Here is a 14194-nt window from a genome sequence, read left to right as displayed (position 1 = left end):
ACCAGTCCATTCTGAAGGAGATCAGCCCTGGGCTTTCTTTGGAAGGAATGATGCTAAAGCTGAAACTCCAGTACTTTGGCCACCTCATGCGAAGAGTTGACTCATTGGAAAAGACTGATGCTGGGAGGGATTGAGGGCAGAAGGAGAAGCAGACGACAGAGGATGAGATGGCTGGATGGTATCACTGACTCGATGGACGTGAGTCTGGGTGAACTCTGGGAGTTGGTGATGGACAGGGAGGCCTGGCATGCTGCAATTCATGGGGTCGCAAAGAGTCAGACAGGACTGAGTGACTGAACTGAACTGAACTGAACAGACAAGGAGCTACTGTATAGCACAGGGAACTCTGATATTCTGTAACAACCTAATTGGGGAAAGAATTTGAAAAAGAAGAGACACATGTATAACTGAATCACTTTGTTGTACATCTGAAACTAACACAACATTGAGAATCAAACTATACTCCAATACAAAATAAAATTAAAAAAGAAAAAGAACTGTATGGCAATAATAATTGCTACTTCTTTCAGAGAGGAAGGTATCCTTAACAAGCATTCCTCTATTTATATAACGCATCTAGCAGGAGTTTGTTCAAGCCCTGCTTCTCAATGATCAGTCTGTCTTGCCATGCAGTCTCAGCCATGTACTCTTTCAATGAAGAATTTACCTGCTATACTCTACGTGCTCCTTCAGACCTGACACCAGTGCAGCACACAGGAGTCAAGAGTGAGCACGCTCCTGTTCAAGTTCTGATGACCTTCTACGCCGGCCTGGGCCAGACCACTCTTTTCCTGCCGCTGGCTTTTCCACTTCAGGAACAGCCCTCTCTTGGAGGGCTTGAGTAGTAAGCATACAGAAAGCTACTTATTATTTCTTTGGCTATGTCCACACTTTAAAAAAAAAAAAAAAAACTGACTTTAAGCTCTGGGAAAATGGGATTGCCTGTGTCTTTACTAGTGATTTATCTCAGCATCTGATACAGTGTCTGAGGCATAATAGATTCAATAGAAATCTGACAAATGAATTCATGAATTACCATTAAGAATATTTGTGAATATTACTGGCCTTGACAAACCAGGAGGTACTTAAACCTCTTTTTCTGTTTTTCTTTCCTTTTTCAAAGAAAACATTATAGTTAATTCACAATGTTGTGTTACTTTCTGGTGTACAGCAAAGTGATTCAGTTATATATATTATATGATGCTTTTCCATTATAGTTAATTATAAGAATGAATATTACACAGTAGGACCTTGCTATTTATTTTATATATATATATATATATATTTGTATCTGCTAATGACAAAGCTTAAATTTATCCTTCCCCCTCCTTAAAGCTATTTTTCTTTGTTTTCTTTCTTTTAAAAAAAATTACAGTTAATTCACAGGGTTGTGTTACTTTCTGGTGTATACCAAAATGATTTGGTTATATATATTATATTTCATATTCTTCTCCATTATAGTTAATTATAAGATATTGAATATTATACTGTAGGACCTTGTTATTTATCTATTTTATGTATAGTTAATTTGTATCTGCTAATCTCAAACTCTAAATTTATCCCCTCCCACCTCCTTAAACCTCTTTTTCTATCTGTGTTGGGTGCATTCTTTATAGAATTGTAGGTTTTCAGAGCCCAGAGCACTTCTTTTAACTTTTGTGAGCAGAGGGCACTGAAGAATTTACAGAGCACTTTTCCAGGGGGTGCAGCCATCAGCTAGACTTTCTCTCTGAACCAAAAGTGGCTCTGTGACTAGCATCTCCTCCTGACTGTTGATCAGGCAGCCCATCTCCTCCTGGGTCCCCTGGTTTTCACTTCCCTAACTCTGGTAGGTCTAAAAGCCAGTTTCCCTTCTGATCCCCGTGAGCTGGACCTTAGATTCCTTGGAGCCTTATATAAGACAATGTTTTCTAGTAGAGATAGTTTTCTTCAGTGTGGTTTTCTTTGTTCTCTGTAATACAAGCATGAGTGTTAGCTCTTTTGAAGAGAGATGGGCAGATACATAGGTAAATAAATGCAGTAGGAATTTGCATAAGGCTAGTATCTAGGGATGTTAATATGACATATTGCTTAATTAGAAGAGTAAGCCTTTAGCAGTAAAAGCTCATCTCTACGATTACTCTTTTGAATCAAATCTGCTTACATAGAGTTCAAGAATTTTTATATAGAGTGCCATTCTTAAAACATTAAAGTGTGTTCATTTCATCTTTTATTAGTGTTTTATATTAGTGCCCCTGTGTATGTATATTTGCCTCCTAAGGAGAGAAATTTTTAATATAACATAACTTATTGTAAACCATACACATGTGGCCCTTGTATTATCTCCTTCCTATATTTTTGAGAAAGAAATAAAATGTTTTCCCTATGTCATTTCCTATTTCCCATACTTGCATTTCTGCATTCCACTCTCCGCTCTTATTTTCTACTACTTCAACACAGCAAATGCTATTGACAGAGCAGACTATTTAAAGGAAAATGGGTTTTGTATTTAGTATTGTGTTTTGGGTTTGGTATCGCCAGGACTGATGAAAGTTTCAATTAAATTCTGCTCTGGAGTGTGAATTGGGTAGGTTGGGATAGTAGGAAGTTTTCTATCTGTAGGAGTTTAATTTCCTTCTTATTCTGTCTTTTTTTCCAAATCATGGAAATTCAGGACCTGCTAGACTATTTTTCTCCAATAATCCACAATTTCCAGTGGAAGCACTGGTAAAGCTGTAAAATCTGGCTTTAACTTCTTGCCCCAAATCAAAATAATTAATTCTCCAAACTCCTTGAGAATGACAAATACACATATAACATACAGTTTGGTTGTTTGAGAGATCAGAAAAAAATAAAAGGGAGAGGTATAGAAAAGAGTTTTCAAAACTGGGTAGAAATGTCCAGTGGAGCTTTTCCTTCACTCTCAGGGTTTTCATTATATTTCATGCAAATTTCTAGTTGTTTCTGGATGGATGAATATATTTCTCCCCATTTTTCAATAAAGCATCTAGTTTATGAGCCCATAGTTTAGTAAATATCAGTCCACAATAATACTCTTATGTATAAGAAGATATCAGAATAGGTTAAATAACTTGGCTACTACCTCTTGTTAGGGCTGAAGTGAAGGCAGTGATCTTTCCACACTAACGTATCTTTCCAATTAGGCTTTCAGTCTCCCATGGGAAATGGATAGGCCCTTGTGTCAGCACAGATAAGTAACCAACAAAGAGAAAATGAATACTGTGGAAACTCAGAAGACTTTCTGGCATTTCTACTTTTCTGGAGCCATCAAGAATAAATCTTATCTCTGGAAGACATAACAAATCTTTCATTATTCACACTAATCATTTTTTTGTGTTACTTAAGGTTGCACCATTTATCTAATATTCTCCTTCTAAGTTCTTACAGTACTGGATCTTTTCTATAGTACCACACTTATTGCTTTGTGTAACAATTTACATGATTTCTTATTTAAGCATAAGCACCATGAAAGCGTTACGGGTACCTTATTGCTATGGTCTGAATCCATGTGTTCTCCCATATCCATATGTTGAATCTCCAATTCTCAATGTGAGAGTATTTAGAGATGAGACCTTTGGAAAGTAATTAGCTTTAGATGTGCCCATGAGGGTAGAACCCTCAGAATGGGATTAGTGCCCTTGTAAGAAAGGGACGACACCAGAACCTTTTTCTCCACACCATGTGAGGATTCAGCAAGAGGTTGGCCATTTGTAATCCAGAAGAGAGTTTCTCACCCAAAGCCAATGAGACTGGCACCATAATATTAGACTTTTCAGCCTCCAGAACTGTGAGAAATAAATTCCTGCTTATAAGGCAGCCATTCTGTGTTATTTGATTAAAACAGCAGTCAGTCATCATCGTTTTCCTGCACTTGATGCAGTGTAGTGCTCTAAGTATGCACTCAGTACTGCATGTCTGATGACTGCTGCTGTACTGAAACTATCCTAACTAGAACAACTTGCTGGATCTGGGGGAAAAGTTCACTGAAATGAAAGGAGGCAGTTGAAGATATGTGTATTTCTTTGATTTGGCTTGCTGTCATTTTTGATTTCCAAAATTTAGACCTAATTTAATGGAAACTAAGAAGGAGGAAAGGAGAAGGCAATGGCACCCCACTCCAGTACTCTCGCCTGGAGAATCCCAGGGATGGGGGAGCCTGGTGGACTGCAGTCCATGGGGTAGCTAAGAGTTGGACATGACTGAGCGACTTCATTTTCACTTTTCACTTACATGCATTGGAGAAGACAATGGCAACCCACTCCAGTGTTCTTGCCTGGAGAATCCCAGTGATGGGGGAGCCTGGTGGGCTGCCATCTTTGGGGTCGCCCAGAGTCGGACACGACTGAAGCACAGCAGCAGCAGCAGCAAGGAGGAGGAAAATCTGCAAGAAATATATATTTCAAGTGACTGTTTTTCTTTAAGATATAATTTGAAATTATGTTGTAAGATTTTTTGTGTGGTTTAACTTTTGTACAACCAGATTAACAGAATTTTCTGCCAACTCTAGCAAATTATGCATATGTTTAAAAACAATCTAACAAATAATGATCTTTAAAGAAACAGGTTAAGACAAGGTAATATCCACTCATATATTCAAGCGGCAAAATATCTGCAAAATGGACACTTTCTCAGGGAAAATATTCTACTAGAAATTTTATAAATGGCCATTTAAAAGGAAAATGTACTCATTTATTCCAGATATTTTACTATTTTCAAAAGGATAGATACCTTTTATTCCCCTCATAGTTTAATAAAATTCATTGGAATTTTATCAAATAGGAAAAATATCTTAGACTTACTTATTTTGATCACTAGGCACTAATATAGGTAAGTTCTAAGTCTTATGTAATATTCTGTGGCTAAAGAAGAGAGATTATCTTTTTAATGACATAGTTGCAGCTATCACATGACCATTGTTTTGGGGACAGACATAATCTTAACTATCTACTAAAAATGAGCATTTTCTCAATAGACTGGTAACTCAACATAGGGTACTACTACTACTAAGTCACTTCAGTCGTGTCCGACTCTGTGCGACTCCATAGACAGCAGCCCACCAGGAACCCCAGTCCCTGGGATTCTCCAGGCAAGAACACTGGAGTGGGTTGCCATTTCCTTCTCCAATGCATGAAAGTGAAAAGTGAAAGTGAAGTCCCTCAGTCATTTCCAACCCCTCAGCGACCCCATGGACTGCAGCCTTCTAGGCTCCTCTATCCATGGGATTTTCCAGGCAAGAGTACTGGAGTGGGGTGCCATTGCCTTCTCCGCAACACAGGGTAAGGCAATGTTTAATCTAAAGAAGTCAAATAATCCTAAATCCAGTGTTCCAATGGTATCCACCTTGGAATACCACCTGAGAGCTCAAACTTATTCTTTCTCTCCCCACTCTCCCCTGCTCTCTCCTCCTGAAGTCATTTTCAAGCTAGAAATTTACCTAGGACATTGAGATGATGTTGACTTAAAATTACTGCTCCTGAAGAACTTTTAGAGATGAAGCCAAAGTTAAATCCTCACGTTTTGTTACACAGAAACCAAGGTTCTCTTGAAAATCAGGTGTGTCAGATATTTGTGATTTAGATTTCATTTTCAAAAATTGTTCTGTCCGTTTTCAATACTTTAAACCAGTAGAATGTGTTTATTCATTTACTTTTCAGATATCAGAATAAAACTATTCCTGTCACTAAGGACAATGCATATAGACTTCTTTTACATGAGTTATTAATTATGGAAATGTTAGCATTGCACAGGCTTAGTTGTTCTTTCTCTTTTTCTGTTTTAATTATGGCCTCATAGGTGCTAGTATTTTCCAGTACAAATTCTGAATTGGAATTTTTCTCATTAATATAGAACTCTGACTCACATTCCCCAATTTCAAATTGTCATGTCCATCTGTGGAGAGTTTGGTTAAGCTACCCTAAGGTATCACTGCCTCGGTGTCCATTTTTCTGGAGAAGCAACCTACTGAGACAATGGATTGACGTGAGTGCCCCTATGAAAGGTCACACCCTAGACAGCAGCTGCAGAGGTACAAGCGTGTGTAAGTTCCTGCTGCGACTCCTCAATAGCCCCTGTGATCATACGAACCCCTGCCTCCCTGAGCCATTGTGCTTTACATGCCCCTTAGATAAGAACCCAGTGGAGTTACCAAAACCCTGTTCTTTTGGTTTGAACTGACGGATCTAGCCCTGGCTCAGGAACCCATTCATCCACCACCAGCCCTAAAAAAGGCATGTGCGCAGGTCTTCTGTTCTCTGCACCCTGCCTTGACCTCCCCGTGGGGCTCCTAGAGGCCTGTCAGGTCCTCCCTCCAGGAACTGCAAGGACTAAACTCTACTTCAATTTCTTTTGATCTCTTTTGTTGAGCAGAGACTCACCTTCCAGCACTCTGTACTCTACTTAACAAACGTTAACATAACAAAGTCATAACAAGGTCATAACACCAGCAACACAATTTCAGTCTATGCATTGATTACATCACTATAAATAGATGTGAAAATTGAACTTATTAATACATGCCAATAAAGTATCTTTATGATCCAGTTATTATATTGCATGCCATGGTAGATTTTGTGGGGAAGAAAAGCATTCTTCTTTGAGAGAGTCTAGAGGTTCTGCATTGTCCCACCCTCCCCTCTCCTGCTGTGGACCAAATATAGTTCCAGACACTTTGATGTTGGCCAGACTTTGTAAACTTGTTTTGGCTAATAAAAGTTTAGGATATAAGCAGAGACTTAAATGTACCCAAGATATACAGCTCAGCTATAAAACCCTGACAGTTGATCAGGAAAAGAACTTCCTTGGGATAGTTACTATTCTTCCCACCTGAGTGCCAGAATGAAAACAGATGATGCCAACCTGCACCCAGCTGACAGCTGGAGTCATCTCTGATGACCTACAGGCGCCAGGCCAGGAATAAAATTAACCAGTGATCCCATACTCACGTCTAGGAAACAAAAACTTACTGCTGCACACCACTGAGCTACTGTTTCATTACTTAGCAAGTCCGTGTCAAAAACTGAGTAAAAACACTTGGACAGACAAAGGGGGAAACACTGGGGAAGGGATAAATTGGGGTTTGGGACTGACACACACTGCTGAATATAAAACAGGTAATCAACAAAGACCTACTGTATAGCCCAGGGAACTCTGCTCAGTATTCTATAATCATTTATATGGGAAAAAATCTGAAAAAGAATAGATATACATATATGTATAACTTAATCATTTTGCTGTATGCCTAAAACTAACACAACATTGTAAATGAACTATAGTCCAATATAAAATCAAAATTAAATTGAAAACAAAACAAAACGCTTGGACAGAAAGTTTGAAAACTACTACAATAGGTCAAACAACTTTCAAACAGTTTTTTAAAAGTCATGGAAAGGAAACAAGGAAAGAAGTTGGGTAGGATGGAAGGGAAGGAAGAAGTGGTGGAGAAAGGGAAGGGCAGTAGAATAAATGAGTAAAATGGGACAATTTTTTTATACTTGTGTTAAATACAAAACATAAGAAAATAGCTAATTGAATCTTCCAAATGCAATCATAGGGAAAATACCAAAATCAAGCCATTTAAAACTTAAAAAAAAAAAAAAAGATCTTGGAAATTTAATAGACATTTCAGGATTTCAACAGTAAATTTGTAAGAAAAATTTTAAGTGATCTTTTGTCATTTTTCAGGTCTTTGTTATCCTAACTACCCAAATGTGCTGGTAGGATTAAAAAATGTGAGGTCGCAGAGAAGATAGTCTCTTGGTGCTTGTAAAATTAACTTGAGGAAGCTCTATATTTATGCTGTTATGTTATTACCTTGTTATGTGTACAGGCTCTGACTTTTAAGACCTTAGCATGCTAATGGTTCCTCCACTTGGGATCCATAAAAAATATATGAATTTTCTTTTCCATTAACTCCTAGGCTTCCCAGATTTTTCTGATTTCCTGAATTATTAATCACAGCAGCCGCCACTAATAGTTGCTGCTATCACACTTGATGAAGTACAGATCTGCTTCTAGCACTGCTAGCTGCTGTGCAGAGAGCCCTGACCCCTGCAATCAACAAAAGTCAATCTTGTAGGGAGAACTGTGAGTGACATAATTAAAATGAAAAGATTAGGAAAAAAAAAAAAAAAGAACTTGTGAAGTATAAAATAAACACCATATGTGAAAGAAAGGAAATTGATTTTTATGTGGCAGTAGAATGGGGAACCTGGAAAAAGGTCCCCCTTTTTCATTAATGTAAGGGAAAATTTCACAGATGTTTTGGAGGAAAATTTTTTGGAACTGATTGGCATCAAATAGCTTGATAAAATAATTCAGGATGTGGACAGTGAAGTTGGTAGAGCAAAGAACAAAGCGGAGGTGGGAAATCCGAATTAATATCAGTCAACTATTATTTGGCTTCACTGGTAGCTCAGATGGTAAAGAATCTGCCTGCAATGTGGGAGACTGGAGTTCCATCCTTGGGTTGGGAAGATCCCCTGGAGAAGGAAATGGCAACCCACTCCAGTATTCTTGCCTGGAGAATAGCATGGACAGAGGAGCCTGGTAGGCTACATTTCATGGGGTCGCAAAGAGTCGGATATGACTGGAGCAACTGAGCACAGCACAGCCAAGATGACATCAGAGAAAATTTGAAGATCGATCCTTCCATGGAACCTGGGACAATGAAGTCCCAAAATGTGTCTGCTGGTATGAACTTGCTTTTACCATATTCCACCAAGTCAGAGAAATACTTTAACACATAGACGATTGGTGTTTGGTTTCTAGAGCTTGTGTTAAATACTATTCTTTCTACTGCTTCGAAGAAGCAATATACCCAAAGATTTTGTTTAATCTGAGGTTAATTTCATCTTTGATATTTCCAACTGTTTAAAATTTGATATAAAATTTCAGCTTCCCAGAGAGTTATAAAACACTTGCTTGATACAGCATTAAAGGGAAAGCCATGAAAATGTCCAGAAGCAATTTAGTGAAAATATATCTTCACAGGGAATTGTACAATTCTTAGTGAAGTAGGATTGGAAATAATATTTTCTTCTATAAACCTCACACCTAGAAGATAATACATCTGTTTAATATGTTTTATTTGTAAAATTGTGGTCTGTGAATCAGATTAAACTCAACAGCATATTGTTGTTCAGTCACTCAGTCATGTATGAATCTCTGCAATCCCATGGACAGCAGCATGCTAGGCTTCCCCCTGTCCTTCACCATCTCCCAGGGCTTGCTCAAACTCATGTCCATTGAGTTGGTGATGCCATCCAACCATCTTGACTTCTGTTGTCTCCTTCTCCTCCTGCCCTCAATCTTCCCCATCATCGAGGTCTTTTCTGGTAAGTCTGTTCTTCACATCAAGTGGCCAGAGTATTGGAGCTTCAGCTTCAGCATCAGTGAATATTCAGGGTTGATTTTTTTTTTAGGATTGATTGGTTTGATCTCCTTGTGGTCCAAGGGACTCTCAACAGTCTTCTCTAACACCACAGTTTGAAGCCATATATGTCATACCTATACAACAGCATATAGGTATGGTTTATGGCATATACATATACATAAATCTTCCCTGAAAGCTGAATAATCAGTGAACAAATATCACTTATTGGTTTAATTAGCCTTTTCACACTCAAAATATGGTAATTATTTGCTTGCTTTATGGCTGAAAACATTTAAACATTTGAGATTTAGGTATTTCTCATTTAAATTTGACTAAGGAAAACAACATTTATGTCCCCCATCATCCAAAAATTCATGCAAACATATATAAATATAAATATTTTATGCTAAATTTCTCTAGTTGCAAAGTGTATTTTCCCAGTGACTGCCAATATAGGATTGCCAATTTATTTTTTTTACAAAAAGCTAAAAACCTTCAAAAGTTATGTGAAAAATTTTAGTAAGACAAACGATTCAATGCTGTTGCCCCTGTGCTCAAACTTCTTATCAGATTGGTGAGCCAAATCATATAGAAATTTCCTTCTTTTTCTACTCTTTGCCCCAGTACTCTCCAGCATGTTCTTGATATTGGCAAATCTGATTACATATTCTTTCCACACCCCAAAATTTTCCCCAAGTTGCTTCTTTTCTTTAGTTTGCATTTATCCCTTTGTTTTTTTTTTTTTTTTTTCCATTTCCACTTTTGAAAATTATACAAATTCCCTGGTAGCTCAGCAGTGAAGAATCTTCCTGCAATTCAGGAGACACAGGTTCAATCCATGAATGGGGAAGATCCCCTGAAGAAAAGAATGGCAACCCACTCCAGTATTCTTGCCTGGAGAATCCAATGATAGAGGAGTCTGGTGGGCTGCAGTCCATAGGGTCGTAAAGAGTTGGACACGACTGAGCGAATGAATACTCACACTCACATCACAAACCAACACAAGAAGAAATCTATAATCCCTTTGCTCTCCAACGAGCTTCTCTGGTGGCTCAAATGGTAAAGAACCTGCCTGCAATGCAGGGGACCCAGGTTCAATTCCTGGGTTGGGACGATCCCCTTGAGAAGGAAATGGCAATTCACTCCAGTACCCTTTCCTGGAGAATTCCATGCACAGAGGAGCCTGACAGTATACAGTCCATGGGATCACAAAGAATCAGACATGACTGAGTGACTAACTTTCACTTTTTCTCCGGCTGACTATCATTTTGCCCTTATTGGAAGACCCAAACTTTCTCTGTTAGCCTTTACCGTCCCTCCCTCGACAATCTTCATACAACAGTTCCGTACATATTTGTCAAATAGCTTGTTATACAATTTGACATATGACATTTTGATTCATTATTCTTGTACTCATGAGCTAATCTTTTTCTTTACTAATCACAAAGAAAATTATAATTTGCTTTGGTTATGATTTAAGTAAGTAGGCAATAATCAGTGTGGACATTGAAAATACTGATAAAGCTATTGCTCAGCTCTGTGGCATTATTATACCATGTTGTTTCTAGTGACATACTGAATGCCAGCTACTTTCTTGATCCAACCCTTTAACAATATCACAATACTATCATCATAATTTTATATATCCCAGGTTGCCTATAATTGCATTTATTTGAGATAACATATATTTTCCTAAGAGGCAAAATACATTATAAAGCACATACCAATAGAAAAATTACTGGGATGACTAAATGTTCTTAATGAGGGTAATTTTCTTACCTGCACCTGATTCCATAAGTCTAATAGGTTTTAGACCATTCAGCTTTACCTTGGTAACTGTATTAAACCCTAGGAGCTGTTGTACAAAGAAAAGTTCTCTTCAAAAGGACTCCAGGTTAGCAACAGCAATTTTTTTCCCCATTCACTACACAAGAAGCACAGATAATTTAGAAAGTAGACAGCCAGCTTTTGTGAGACAGAGAATTAATGACAGCACTTAAATGTTCCTTTCATTTAGTATTGTGATTTCAGTGGACTGGAGAATAGTTAGAAGTGTATTAATAGAAACAAAGGTCAAAAGTATCTTTTTACAAATGTTACCTTTCACAATACGAAGGGTTTATCCACCAATACATTGTCTTGGTCACCGTGAGTAGACAAAATATTATTTATGAAATGTAAAGTTTACATTTAACATGAATATATTTCCTTGTCAATTAGTCTGGATAGGTAGTCTTATTTTTGCTTTCTATAAAGTTAAAGAATAAATTTTGAATAATCTTTTCAGAGCCAATATCAAGCATGTAAAATTTCCAGCAAATAATTAGTGTTTTGCTTATTCACAAGTCTAACATTTTTAGAAAAATCTCCTTAGTTGTCAACATTAGGTACTACTTAGTACTTTAGACCAAATTAACATCTTTGTTGCCCGGAGCTGAAGAGTACACTGTCCACACCTGGTGTTCAACAGTGAAAAAATTGAAATGAAAAACCTGAAGAAAATCATGAAATGTGCAGGTCTCACAGATTGGGGCAAGGGATATACATACAGGATTCAGAGCGTCATTATAAAAAAAAAAGACAATTGGAAGCTCCAGAAAGATACCAGGCAAACAAATGCTAACATTTTAGTCACAGGAACCAGGTATCAAGCGGGATTGTGTGTTCAGTTGTGTTCACCTCTTTGTGATCTCATGGACTGTAGCTCCTCTGACCATGGATTTTCCAAGAAAGAATACTAGAGCGGGTTGCCATTTCCTATTCCAGGGATCTTCCAGATGCAGGGATGTAACCATGTGTCTTGGGTCTCCTGCATTGGCAGGGAGATTCTTTACCAACTGCGCCACCTGAGAAACCAGAAGAATTATTCAATAAGGAGATCAAATTTGCTTCATTTCAGTCTTTGACTGGAGAAGGCAATGGCACCCCACTCCAGTACTCTTGCCTGGAAAATCCCATGGACAGAAGAGCCTGTCCTGCATGGTAGGCTGCAGTCCATGGGGTCACTAAAAGTCAGGCACGACTGAGCAACTTCACTTTCACTTTTCACTTTCACGCATTGGAGAAGCAAATGGCAACCCACTCTAGTCTTCTTGCCTGGAGAATCCCAGGGACAGAGGAGCCTAGTGGGCTGCCGTCTATGGGGTCTCACAGAGTCGGATATGACGCAAGTGACTTAGCAGCAGTAGTAGCAGTCTTTGACTGGCAGATTACTTGTTGAAAGGCTTCATTGGGAGAGTTAAGAGGCAAAATAGATATTGATGGCCAGGTTAAATATAAGTGTACTTCCTTAATGTCTTTTCCCCATTACTGATATTATCTGGTATAGGAACGCAGTTGTTGTCATTGCTTAACCGCTAAGTCATCTCTGACTCTTTGTGACCCTATAGACTGTAGCCTGCCAGGCTTCTCTGTCTATGGGATTTCCCAGGCAACAATACTGGTACGGGTTGTCATTTCCTTCTCCAGGGGATCTTTCTGACTCAGGGATCGAATCTACATCCTCTGTGTTGGCAGGAAGATTCTTTACCACTGAGCCATCAGGGAAAGCAGTAGCCAGAGTCAAAAAGACCCAGGTTGCAAACCCACCTGCCCATCAGAGACATGTGCAGCCTCAAGTATCTAGATTCAGAATTTGACCTCTCTGCTTTTTGACCAATGATATCATGTTTAAAGATAAAGTTCAGAATGGACTGTGGTGTGGAGTCTTTAAATATTTCTTTCCCACATAAGATCCTAAAATTGTCTGCTCTCTTTTCTTGTAATAAGTCTTTGAGTGTGTTAATAAAATTTACTTTGATGATGAGAAAATGTCCAGAAGGGATCATTTTAGAGATGCATTAGAAATGAGGGATGTAAAAATGAATGATACTGGTATTATCAACATGGTCATTGAGATTAAAACCTGGTGAAAGACGAAATATAAAAAGGCAATTAAAATATAGGATGAGAAATGCACATATAAGGGAAACTCAATCCAAAACTACAGATTCTGACACTTCTCAAAGTACATCACCTCCAGTTCAAACCTAAAGGATGAGTAGACATTAGCCTGGTGAAGAAAAAATAGAGAACTTTGGAGAGGAAAGTGTCTGAAGGGAGGTCATTTTCATTCAAGTACAAGGCACGTGGTATGGCCAGCACAACTTAAGAGAAATAGAAATGAGCGGAGAGAAACTGAGGGGTAAGATAGAGCGAGATTAAAAAGAAAAGCAAATCTGTTTAAAGATATGAAACCTACTCGATATCTACTCAGTGCTCTGTGGTGACCTAAATGGAAAGGAAATCCAAAAAGAAGAGTAGATACGTATTCCTTTGCTATGTGATAGAAACTAGCACAACATTATAAGGCAACTGCTCCGATAAAAAGAAAAACGTAAAATAAAGGTCCTGGACCTTATTCTGAGGGCAACATGGGGCTTCTTTAAATGTCTTAAATGTGGAGTTACACACCTGGAGGATCACTGGGAAACAGAGGGGCCAAGTCTAGAAATATGGTTAGAGTTGCATAGGCTGTTCCAGTGCTCAGGCAGGAGCTATGGGACAGACTCCAGGATGGTTTCAGGGGACACAGGAGTGACAGTGGAAGTGCTTAGGAGGCAGTACAGAGCCGGGCTTGATGAACACCCGGCCATGGAGGGGGTGAAGGGAAGTTAGGCATCAGAAGCTTGTAAGACCCACGCTCCTAACTGTAGCACACCGTGCTCACTGAGTTTAACCATCTGCAGTGCATCATGGATGAGAGTCAAGTCTGATGGAGGCAAGAGCCTCATCGATCCAGAATAAAAGGCAGTGGTGAAGACTCTCAAGAGTGAACAAAAGCTT

This window comes from Bos indicus x Bos taurus, chromosome 24 (genome assembly GCF_003369695.1).
Source record: "Bos indicus x Bos taurus breed Angus x Brahman F1 hybrid chromosome 24, Bos_hybrid_MaternalHap_v2.0, whole genome shotgun sequence".
NCBI classification, from domain to species: Eukaryota; Metazoa; Chordata; class Mammalia; order Artiodactyla; family Bovidae; genus Bos; species Bos indicus x Bos taurus.
The sequence above is the reverse complement of the archived record's forward strand: the minus strand, read 5'-3'. Positions refer to the sequence as shown.